The 10,412-nt window shown below is 44.9% G+C and overlaps 1 long non-coding RNA gene across 1 annotated transcript; it reads left to right on the forward strand.

The window, feature by feature from the left end:
- The first annotated feature begins 1,571 nt into the window (after window positions 1-1,571).
- Window positions 1,572-6,757, forward strand: LOC124021625. Its single transcript, XR_006836262.1, has 3 exons — window positions 1,572-1,811; window positions 4,253-4,255; window positions 6,622-6,757. It is a non-coding gene; the product is annotated as an uncharacterized LOC124021625 (long non-coding RNA).
- Window positions 6,758-10,412: the final 3,655 nt, after the last annotated feature.

A 10,412-nucleotide genomic window follows, 5' to 3' on the forward strand; every position in this document is an offset into this window, starting at 1 on the left:
CCAACCCAAGCTGTACTGGTCAGTAGGATAATAGTAGACCAACCCAAGCTGTACTGTTCAGTAGGATAATAGTAGACCAACCCAAGCTGTACTGTTCAGTAGGATAATAGTAGACCAACCCAAGCTGTACTGTTCAGTAGGATAATAGTAGACCAACCCAAGCTGTACTGTTCAGTAGGATAATAGTAGACCAACCCAAGCTGTACTGTTTAGTAGGATAATAGTAGACCAACCCAAGCTGTACTGTTTAGTAGGATAATAGTAGACCAACCCAAGCTGTACTGTTCAGTAGGATAATAGTAGACCAACCCAAGCTGTACTGTTCAGTAGGATAATAGTAGATCAACCCAAGTGGTACTGTTCAGTAGGATAATAGTAGACCAACCCAAGCTGTACACTTCAGTAGGATAATAGTAGACCAACCCAAGCTGTACTGTTCAGTAGGATAATAGTAGATCAACCCAAGTGGTACTGTTCAGTAGGATAATAGTAGACCAACCCAAGCTGTACTGTTCAGTAGGATAATAGTAGACCAACCCAAGCTGTACTGTTCAGTAGGATAATATTCAATCAATCAGTAGGACATATTCAATCAATCAGTAGGACATATCAGTAGGACATATCAGTAGGACATATTAGTAGGACATATCAGTAGTACATATCAGTAGGACATATCAGTAGGACATATCAGTAGGACATATCAGTAGGACATATCAGGTGGACATATCAGTAGGACATATCCGTAGGACATATCAGTAGGACATATTCAATCAACCAGTAGGACATATCAGTAGGACATATTCAATCAATTCTTATCCCAGTCTGCTGTTCCCACATGCTTCAAGAGGGCCACCATTGTCCCTGTTCCCAAGAAAGCTAAGGTAACTGAGCTAAATGAATAACACCCTGTAGCACTCACTTTCGTCATCATGAAGTGCTTTGAGAGACTAGTCAAGGACCATATCACCTCCACCCTACCTGACACCATAGAGGGTAGGTAACAACATCTCCACCCCGCTGATCCTCAACACTGGGGCCCCAAAAGGGTGAGTTCGGAGCCCTCTCCTGTACTCCCTGTTCACCCACGACTGCGTGGCCACGCACGCCTCCAACTCAATCATCAAGTTTGCGGACGACACTACAGTGGTAGGCTTGATTACCATCAAGCATATATATATATATATATATATATATATATATATATATATATATATATATATATATATCAACGACGAGACGGCCTACAGGGAGGAGGTGAGGGCCCTCGGAGTGTGGTGTCAGGAAAATAACCTCACACTCAAAGTCAACAAAACAAATCTAAATCTACAAGATGTCTCTCCTGTGTGTGTTCTCTGGTGTATAGTCAGATGGCGAGATGGAACAAAACTCTACATCAGAAAATACATACATGAAGGAGTTGTTTTATGATATCAATGAAATGATGTCACAATGTCGAATGTTTTAACATTGTTGTAGGAGTATTTCAATGATGTCACAATGTAGAATGTTTAAACATTGTAGAAGGAGTATTTTAATGATGTCACAATGTAGAATGTTTTAACATTGTAGAAGGAGTATTTTAATGATGTCACAATGTAGAATGTTTTAACATTGTAGAAGGAGTATTTTAATGATGTCACAATGTAGAATGTTTTAACATTGTAGAAGGAGTATTTTAATGATGTCACAATGTAGAACACTAAACGTTTGCCCCCTGTTCAATTGATTTCTGCATGATATGGATATTAAGCCTCAGGGGGAAAATCCAGGCTCTGAATTGAAAGAGTGATATTTATATGATATAACAGAAAGTGACTATGTCATGCAGGTGAAAGAGGACCCAAAAGCGACTTAACAGAAACAGAGTTTATTCAAGTCCAAACAGGGAATAACAGAAATCCTCTAGTCTGTAGAGGGGAATAACAGGAGAAGCGGCCACAGACTGCAGGTCGCTTCGGGTAGGCGCAGGCCGTAGTTGACAGAGACACCTGCTCACACGCAGCATCTGATGAAGGCAAAAAACACGACAGGACAGGGCGAAACACAATCACAGCACGGTGAATACTAAACAAGGAACCGACGGGACAGGAACGGAACACAAAGGAATAAATAGGGACTCTAATCAGGGGAAAGGATCGGGAACAGGTGTGGGAAGACTAAATGATGATTAGGGGAATAGGAACAGCTGGGAGCAGGAACGGAACGATAGAGAGAAGAGAGAGCGAGAGAGTGAGAGAGGGAGGGGGAGAGAGAGGGATAGAAAGAGGGAAAGAACCAAATAAGACCAGCAGAGGGAAACGAATAGAATGGGGAGCACAGGGACAAGACATGATAATAAATGACAAACATGACAGTACCCCCACTCACCGAGCGCCTCCTGGCGCACTCGAGGAGGAATCCTGGCGGCAACGGAGGAAATCATCGATGAGTGAACGGTCCAGCACGTCCCGAGACGGAACCCAACTCCTCTCCTCAGGACCGTAACCCTCCCAATCCACTAAGTATTGGAGACCCCGTCCCCGAGAACGCATGTCCATGATCTTATGTACCTTGTAAATAGGTGCGCTCTCGACAAGGACGGGAGGGGGAGGGAAGACGAACGGGGGTGCGAAGAAAGGGCTTAACACAGGAGACATGGAAGACAGGATGGACGCGACGAAGATGTCGCGGAAGAAGCAGTCGCACAGCGACAGGATTGACGACCTGGGAGACACGGAACGGACCAATGAACCGCGGAGTCAACTTACGAGAAGCTGTCGTAAGAGGAAGGTTGCGAGTGGAAAGCCACACTCTCTGGCCGCAACAATACCTTGGACTCTTAATCCTGCGTTTATTGGCGGCTCTCACAGTCTTCCCCGCAGACAAAGGCAGACCGGTAATGAAGTCTAAGGCGATGTGAGACCATGGTCGAGAAGGAATGGGGAGCGGTCTGAGACGACCGGCAGGAGGAGAGTTACCCGACTTAGTCTGCGCGCAGTCCGAACAAGCAGCCACGAAACGGCGCGTGTCACGCTCCTGAGTCGGCCACCAAAAGCGCTGGCGAATAGACGCAAGAGTGCCTCGAACACCGGGATGACCAGCTAACTTGGCAGAGTGAGCCCACTGAAGAACAGCCAGACGAGTGGAAACAGGAACGAAAAGGAGGTTACTAGGACAAGCGCGCGGCGACGCAGTGTGCGTGAGTGCTTGCTTAACCTGTCTTTCAATTCCCCAGACTGTTAACCCGACAACACGCCCATAAGGAAGAATCCCTCGGGATCAGTAGAAGCCACAGAAGAACTAAACAGACGGGATAAGGCATCAGGCTTGGTGTTCTTGCTACCCGGACGGTAAGAAATCACAAACTCGAAACGAGCGAAAAACAACGCCCAACGAGCTTGACGGGCATTAAGTCGTTTGGCAGAACGGATGTACTCAAGGTTCTTATGGTCTGTCCAAACGACAAAGGAACGGTCGCCCCCTCCAACCACTGTCGCCATTCGCCTAGGGCTAAGCGGATGGCGAGCAGTTCACGGTTACCCACATCATAGTTGCGCTCAGATGGCGACAGGCGATGAGAAAAATAAGCGCAAGGATGAACCTTATCGTCAGACTGGAAGCGCTGGGATAGAATGGCTCCCACGCCTACCTCTGAAGCGTCAACCTCGACAATGAATTGTCTAGTGACGTCAGGAGTAACGAGGATAGGAGCGGACGTAAAACGTTCTTTTAGAAGATCAAAAGCTCCCTGGGCGGAACCGGACCACTTAAAACACGTCTTGACAGAAGTAAGAGCTGTGAGAGGGGCAGCAACTTGACCGAAATTACGAATGAAACGCCGATAGAAATTAGCGAAACCTAAAAAGCGCTGCAACTCGACACGTGACCTTGGAACGGGCCAATCACTGACAGCTTGGACCTTAGCGGAATCCATCTGAATGCCTTCAGCGGAAATAACGGAACCGAGAAAAGTAACGGAGGAGACATGAAAAGAGCACTTCTCAGCCTTTACGTAGAGACAATTCTCTAAAAGGCGCTGTAGAACACGTCGAACGTGCTGAACATGAATCTCGAGTGACGGAGAAAAAATCAGGATATCGTCAAGATAGACAAAAACAAAGATGTTCAGCATGTCTCTCAGAACATCATTAACTAATGCCTGAAAAACAGCTGGCGCATTGGCGAGACCGAACGGCAGAACCCGGTACTCAAAATGCCCTAACGGAGTGTTAAACGCCGTTTTCCACTCGTCCCCCTCTCTGATGCGCACGAGATGGTAAGCGTTACGAAGGTCCAACTTAGTAAAGCACCTGGCTCCCTGCAGAATCTCGAAGGCTGATGACATAAGGGGAAGCGGATAACGATTCTTAACCGTTATGTCATTCAGCCCTCGATAATCCACGCAGGGGCGCAGAGTACCGTCCTTCTTCTTAACAAAAAGAACCCCGCCCCGGCCGGAGAGGAAGAAGGCACTATGGTACCGGCGTCAAGAGACACAGACAAATAATCCTCGAGAGCCTTACGTTCGGGAGCCGACAGAGAGTATAGTCTACCTCGAGGAGGAGTGGTCCCCGGAAGGAGATCAATACTACAATCATACGACCGGTGAGGAGGAAGGGAGTTGGCTCGGGACCGACTGAAGACCGTGCGCAGATCATGATATTCCTCCGGCACTCCTGTCAAATCGCCAGGTTCCTCCTGAGAAGTAGGGACAGAAGAAACGGGAGGGATGGCAGACATTAAACACTTCACATGACAAGAAACGTTCCAGGATAGGATAGAATTACTAGACCAATTAATAGAAGGATTATGACATACTAGCCAGGGATGACCCAAAACAACAGGTGTAAACGGTGAACGGAAAATCAAAAAAGAAATAGTCTCACTGTGGTTACCAGATACTGTGAGAGTTAAAGGTAGTGTCTCAAATTTGATACTGGGAAGATGACTACCATCTAAGGCAAACATGGGCGTAGGCTTGTCTAACGGTCTGAAAGGAATGTTATGTTTCCGAACCCATGCTTCGTCCATGAAACAACCCTCAGCCCCAGAGTCAATCAAGGCACTGCATGTAGCACCCGAACCGGTCCAGCGTAGATGGACCGACATAGTAGTACAAGATCTAGATGAAGAGACCTGAGTAGTAGCGCTCACCAGTAGCCCTCCGCTTACTGATGGGCTCTGGCCTCTTACTGGACATGAATTAACAAAATGTCCAGCAACTCCGCAATAGAGGCACAGGCGGTTGGTGATCCTCCGTTCCCTCTCCTTAGTCGAGATGCGAATCCCTCCCAGCTGCATGGGCTCAGTCTCAAAGCCAGAGGAGGGAGATGGTTGCGATGCGGAGCAGGGAAACACCGTTGATGCGAGCTCTCTTCCACGAGCCCGGTGACGAAGATCTACCCGTCGTTCTATGCGGATGGCGAGAGCAATCAAAGAGTCCACATCTGAAGGAACCTCCCGGGAGAGAATCTCATCCTTAACCACTGCGTGGAGTCCCTCCAGAAAACGAGCGAGCAGCGCCGGCTCGTTCCACTCACTAGAGGCAGCAAGAGTGCGAAACTCAATAGAATAATCCGTTATGGACCGTTCACCTTGGCATAAGGAAGCCAGGGCCCTAGAAGCCTCCCTACCAAAAACTGAACGGTCAAAAACCCGAATCATCTCCTCTTTAAAGTTCTGGAACTTGTTAGAGCAATCAGCCCTTGCCTCCCAGATAGCTGTGCCCCATTCTCGAGCCCGGCCAGTAAGGAGTGAAATGACGTAAGCAACCCGAGCTCTCTCTAGAGTATGTGTTGGGTTGGAGAGAGAACACAATCTCACACTGCGTGAGAAAGGAGCGGCACTCAGTGGGCTGCCCGGAGTAGCAAGGTGGGTTATTAACCCTAGGTTCTGGAGGCTCGACAGGCCAGGAAGTAACAGGTGGCACGAGACGTAGACTCTGGAACTGTCCAGAGAGGTCGGAAACCTGAGCGGCCAGGTTCTCCACGGCATGGCGAGCAGCAGACAATTCCTGCTCGTGTCTGCCGAGCATGGCTCCTTGGATCTTGACGGCAGTGTAACGAGCGTCTGAAGTCGCTGGGTCCATTCCTTGGTCGGTTCCTTCTGTCATGCAGGTGATAGAGGACCCAAAAGCGACTTAACAGAAACAGAGTTTATTCAAGTCCAAACAGGGAATAACAGAAATCCTCTAGTCTGTAGAGAGGAATAACAAGAGAAGCGGCCACAGACTGCAGGTCGCTTCGGGTAGGCGCAGGCCGTAGTTGACAGAGACACCTGCTCACACGCAGCATCTGATGAAGGCAAAAAACACGACAGGACAGGGCGAAACACAATCACAGCACGGTGAATACTAAACAAGGAACCGACGGGACAGGAACGGAACACAAAGGAATAAATAGGGACTCTAATCAGGGGAAAGGATCGGGAACAGGTGTGGGAAGACTAAATGATGATTAGGGGAATAGGAACAGCTGGGAGCAGGAACGGAACGATAGAGAGAAGAGAGAGCGAGAGAGTGAGAGAGGGAGGGGGAGAGAGAGGGATAGAAAGAGGGAAAGAACCAAATAAGACCAGCAGAGGGAAACGAATAGAATGGGGAGCACAGGGACAAGACATGATAATAAATGACAAATATGACAGACTAACACAAAAAGAGCTGTGTTACACTTACAGCATTGGTGACCCACTTGAATCAAAATGTAGCTAGATGTTTTCTACAAGTTGTCCTCTAACCAGTGATGTACACATTATTCACAGATTCCGTGTGGTTTTTGAGCTGTTAGTTTTAACATGCAACCTCATCTCCAGACTCTCACGCAAATGATTTCAACATGATATCGATGAGGGATGAAAAATAAGTGTTGCGTTCCTTTGTTTAACGACCTCTAAATGTAAATGCATCTCTCCAAAATGTAGCTGACTGTCTTCTGCAGGTTGTCCTCTAACCAGGGAGGTAAAATATATCTCCCATTTCCATGTGTTTTTTAGTCGTGTTAGTTTCAACAGCACCTACAACCTGATTTGTCCGCTAACCAGTGATACTTAATACTTATTTTCCACCATAATTTGCAAATAAATTCATTAAAAATCCTACAATGTGATTTTCTGGATTTTTTTTCTCATTTTGTCTGTCATAGTTGAAGTGTACCTATGATGACAATTACAGGCCTCTCTCAACTTTTTAAGTGGGAGAACTTGCACAATTGGTGGCTGACTAAATACTTTTTTGCCCAACTGTACACTAAATACATGTAATATAGCCTATATAGTCTGATCCTTACATAACATTCTAACCACTAGGCTGCTGCCCCACTACTACACTAAATACATGTAATATAGCCTATACAGTCTGATCCTTACATAACATTCTAACCACTAGGCTACCCTGCTGCCCCAATAATACACTCAATACATGTAATATAACCACTACCCTGCTGCCCCAATAATACATTAAATACATGTAATATAGCCTATACAGTCTGATCCGTACATAACATTCTAACCACTAGGCTACCCTGCTGCCCCAATAATACATTAAATACATGTAATATAGCCTATACAGTCTGATCCTTACATAACATTCTAACCACTAGGCTACCCTGCTGCCCCAATAATACATGTAATATAGCCTATACAGTCTGATCCTTACATAACATTCTAACCACTACCCTGCTGCCCCAATAATACACTCAATACATGTAATATAGCCTATACAGTCTGATCCTTACATAACATTCTAACCACTAGGCTACCCTGCTGCCCCAATAATACACTCAATACATGTAATATAACCACTACCCTGCTGCCCCAATAATACATGTAATATAGCCTATACAGTCTGATCCTTACATAACATTCTAACCACTAGGCTACCCTGCTGCCCCAATAATACATGTAATATAGCCTATACAGTCTGATCCTTACATAACATTCTAACCACTAGGCTACCCTGCTGCCCCAATAATACACTCAATACATGTAATATAACCACTACCCTGCTGCCCCAATAATACATTAAATACATGTAATATAGCCTATACAGTCTGATCCTTACATAACATTCTAACCACTACCCTGCTGCCCCAATAATACATTAAATACATGTAATATAGCCTATACAGTCTGATCCCTACATAACATTCTAACCACTACCCTGCTGCCCCAATAATACACTCAATACATGTAATATAGCCTATACAGTCTGATCCTTACATAACATTCTAACCACTAGGCTACCCTGCTGCCCCAATAATACATTAAATACATGTAATATAGCCTATACAGTCTGATCCTTACATAACATTCTAACCACTACCCTGCTGCCCCAATAATACACTCAATACATGTAATATAGCCTATACAGTCTGATCCTTACATAACATTCTAACCACTAGGCTACCCTGCTGCCCCAATAATACATGTAATATAGCCTATACAGTCTGATCCTTACATAACATTCTAACCACTACCCTGCTGCCCCAATAATACACTCAATACATGTAATATAGCCTATACAGTCTGATCCTTACATAACATTCTAACCACTACCCTGCTGCCCCAATAATACATGTAATATAGCCTATACAGTCTGATCCTTACATAACATTCTAACCACTAGGCTGCTGCCCCAATAATACATGTAATATAGCCTATACAGTCTGACCCTTACATAACATTCTAACCACTAGGCTGCTGCCCCAATACTACACTAAATACATGTAATATAGCCTATACAGTCTGATCCTTACATAACATTCTAACCACTAGGCTACCCTGCTGCCCCAATAATACACTAAATACATGTAATATAGCCTATACAGTCTGATCCTTACATAACATTCTAACCACTACCCTGCTGCCCCAATAATACATGTAATATAGCCTATACAGTCTGATCCTTACATAACATTCTAACCACTAGGCTGCTGTGTTATGCAGGTGAATGAGGACCCAAAAGCGACTTGGCGAAAACAGAGTTTTTAATCCAGTAAAGTACTTTACAAACGAAAGGCATAATACTACTCGTAATGACGAGAACAGACTGGAGACTTGATCAAGAACTGCCGGTTGCCTCGGGAAGGCACTTGAACGTAGCAGACTCAGACACCTGCTCACCACGCAGCATCTGAGGGAAACACGACACGACAGGGCAATACATAGACACAGCACGGTGAATTATAGACAAGGATCCGACAGGACAGGAACGGAAAACAAGGGAAGAAATAGGGACTCTAATCAGGGGAAAAGATAAGGAACAGGTGTGGGAAGACTAAATGATTGATTAGGGGAATAGGAACAGCTGGGAGCAGGAACGGAACGATAGAGAGAAGAGAGAGCGAGAGAGTGAGAGAGGGAGGGGGAGAGAGAGGGATAGAAAGAGGGAAAGAACCTAATAAGACCAGCAGAGGGAAACGAATAGAAGGGGAAGCACAGGGACAAGACATGATAATCAATGACAAAACATGACATGCTGCCCCAATAATACACTAAATACATGTAATATAGCCTATACAGTCTGATCCTTACATAACATTCTAACCACTAGGCTACCCTGCTGCCCCAATAATACACTCAATACATGTAATATAGCCTATACAGTCTGATCCTTACATAAAATTCTAACCACTAGGCTGCTGCCCCAATAATACACTAAATACATGTAATATAGCCTATACAGTCTGATCCTTACATAACATTCTAACCACTAGGCTACCCTGCTGCCCCAATAATAAATGTAATATAGCCTATACAGTCTGATCCTTACATAACATTCTAACCACTAGGCTACCCTGCTGCCCCAATAATACATGTAATATAGCCTATACAGTCTGACCCTTACATAACATTCTAACCACTAGGCTACCCTGCTGCCCCAATAATACATGTAATATAGCCTATACAGTCTGATCCTTACATAACATTCTAACCACTAGGCTGCTGCCCCAATAATACACTAAATACATGTAATATAGCCAATACAGTCTGATCCTTACATAACATTCTAACCACTAGGCTGCTGCCCCAATAACACACTAAATACATGTAATATAGCCTATACAGTCTGATCCTTACATAACATTCTAACCACTAGGCTACCCTGCTGCCCCAATAATACACTAAATACATGTAATATAACCTATACAGTCTGACCCTTACATAACATTCTAACCACTAGGCTGCTGCCCCAATAATACATGTAATATAGCCTATACAGTCTGATCCTTACATAACATTCTAACCACTAGGCTGCTGCCCCAATACTACACTCAATACATGTAATATAACCACTACCCTGCTGCCCCAATAATACACTCAATACATGTAATATAACCACTACCCTGCTGCCCCAATAATACACTAAATACATGTAATATAGCCTATACAGTCTGATCCTTACATAACATTCTAACCACTAGGCTACCCTGCTGCCC

Source organism: Oncorhynchus gorbuscha, unplaced genomic scaffold (genome assembly GCF_021184085.1).
Source record: "Oncorhynchus gorbuscha isolate QuinsamMale2020 ecotype Even-year unplaced genomic scaffold, OgorEven_v1.0 Un_scaffold_1149, whole genome shotgun sequence".
Taxonomy (NCBI): Eukaryota; Metazoa; Chordata; class Actinopteri; order Salmoniformes; family Salmonidae; genus Oncorhynchus; species Oncorhynchus gorbuscha.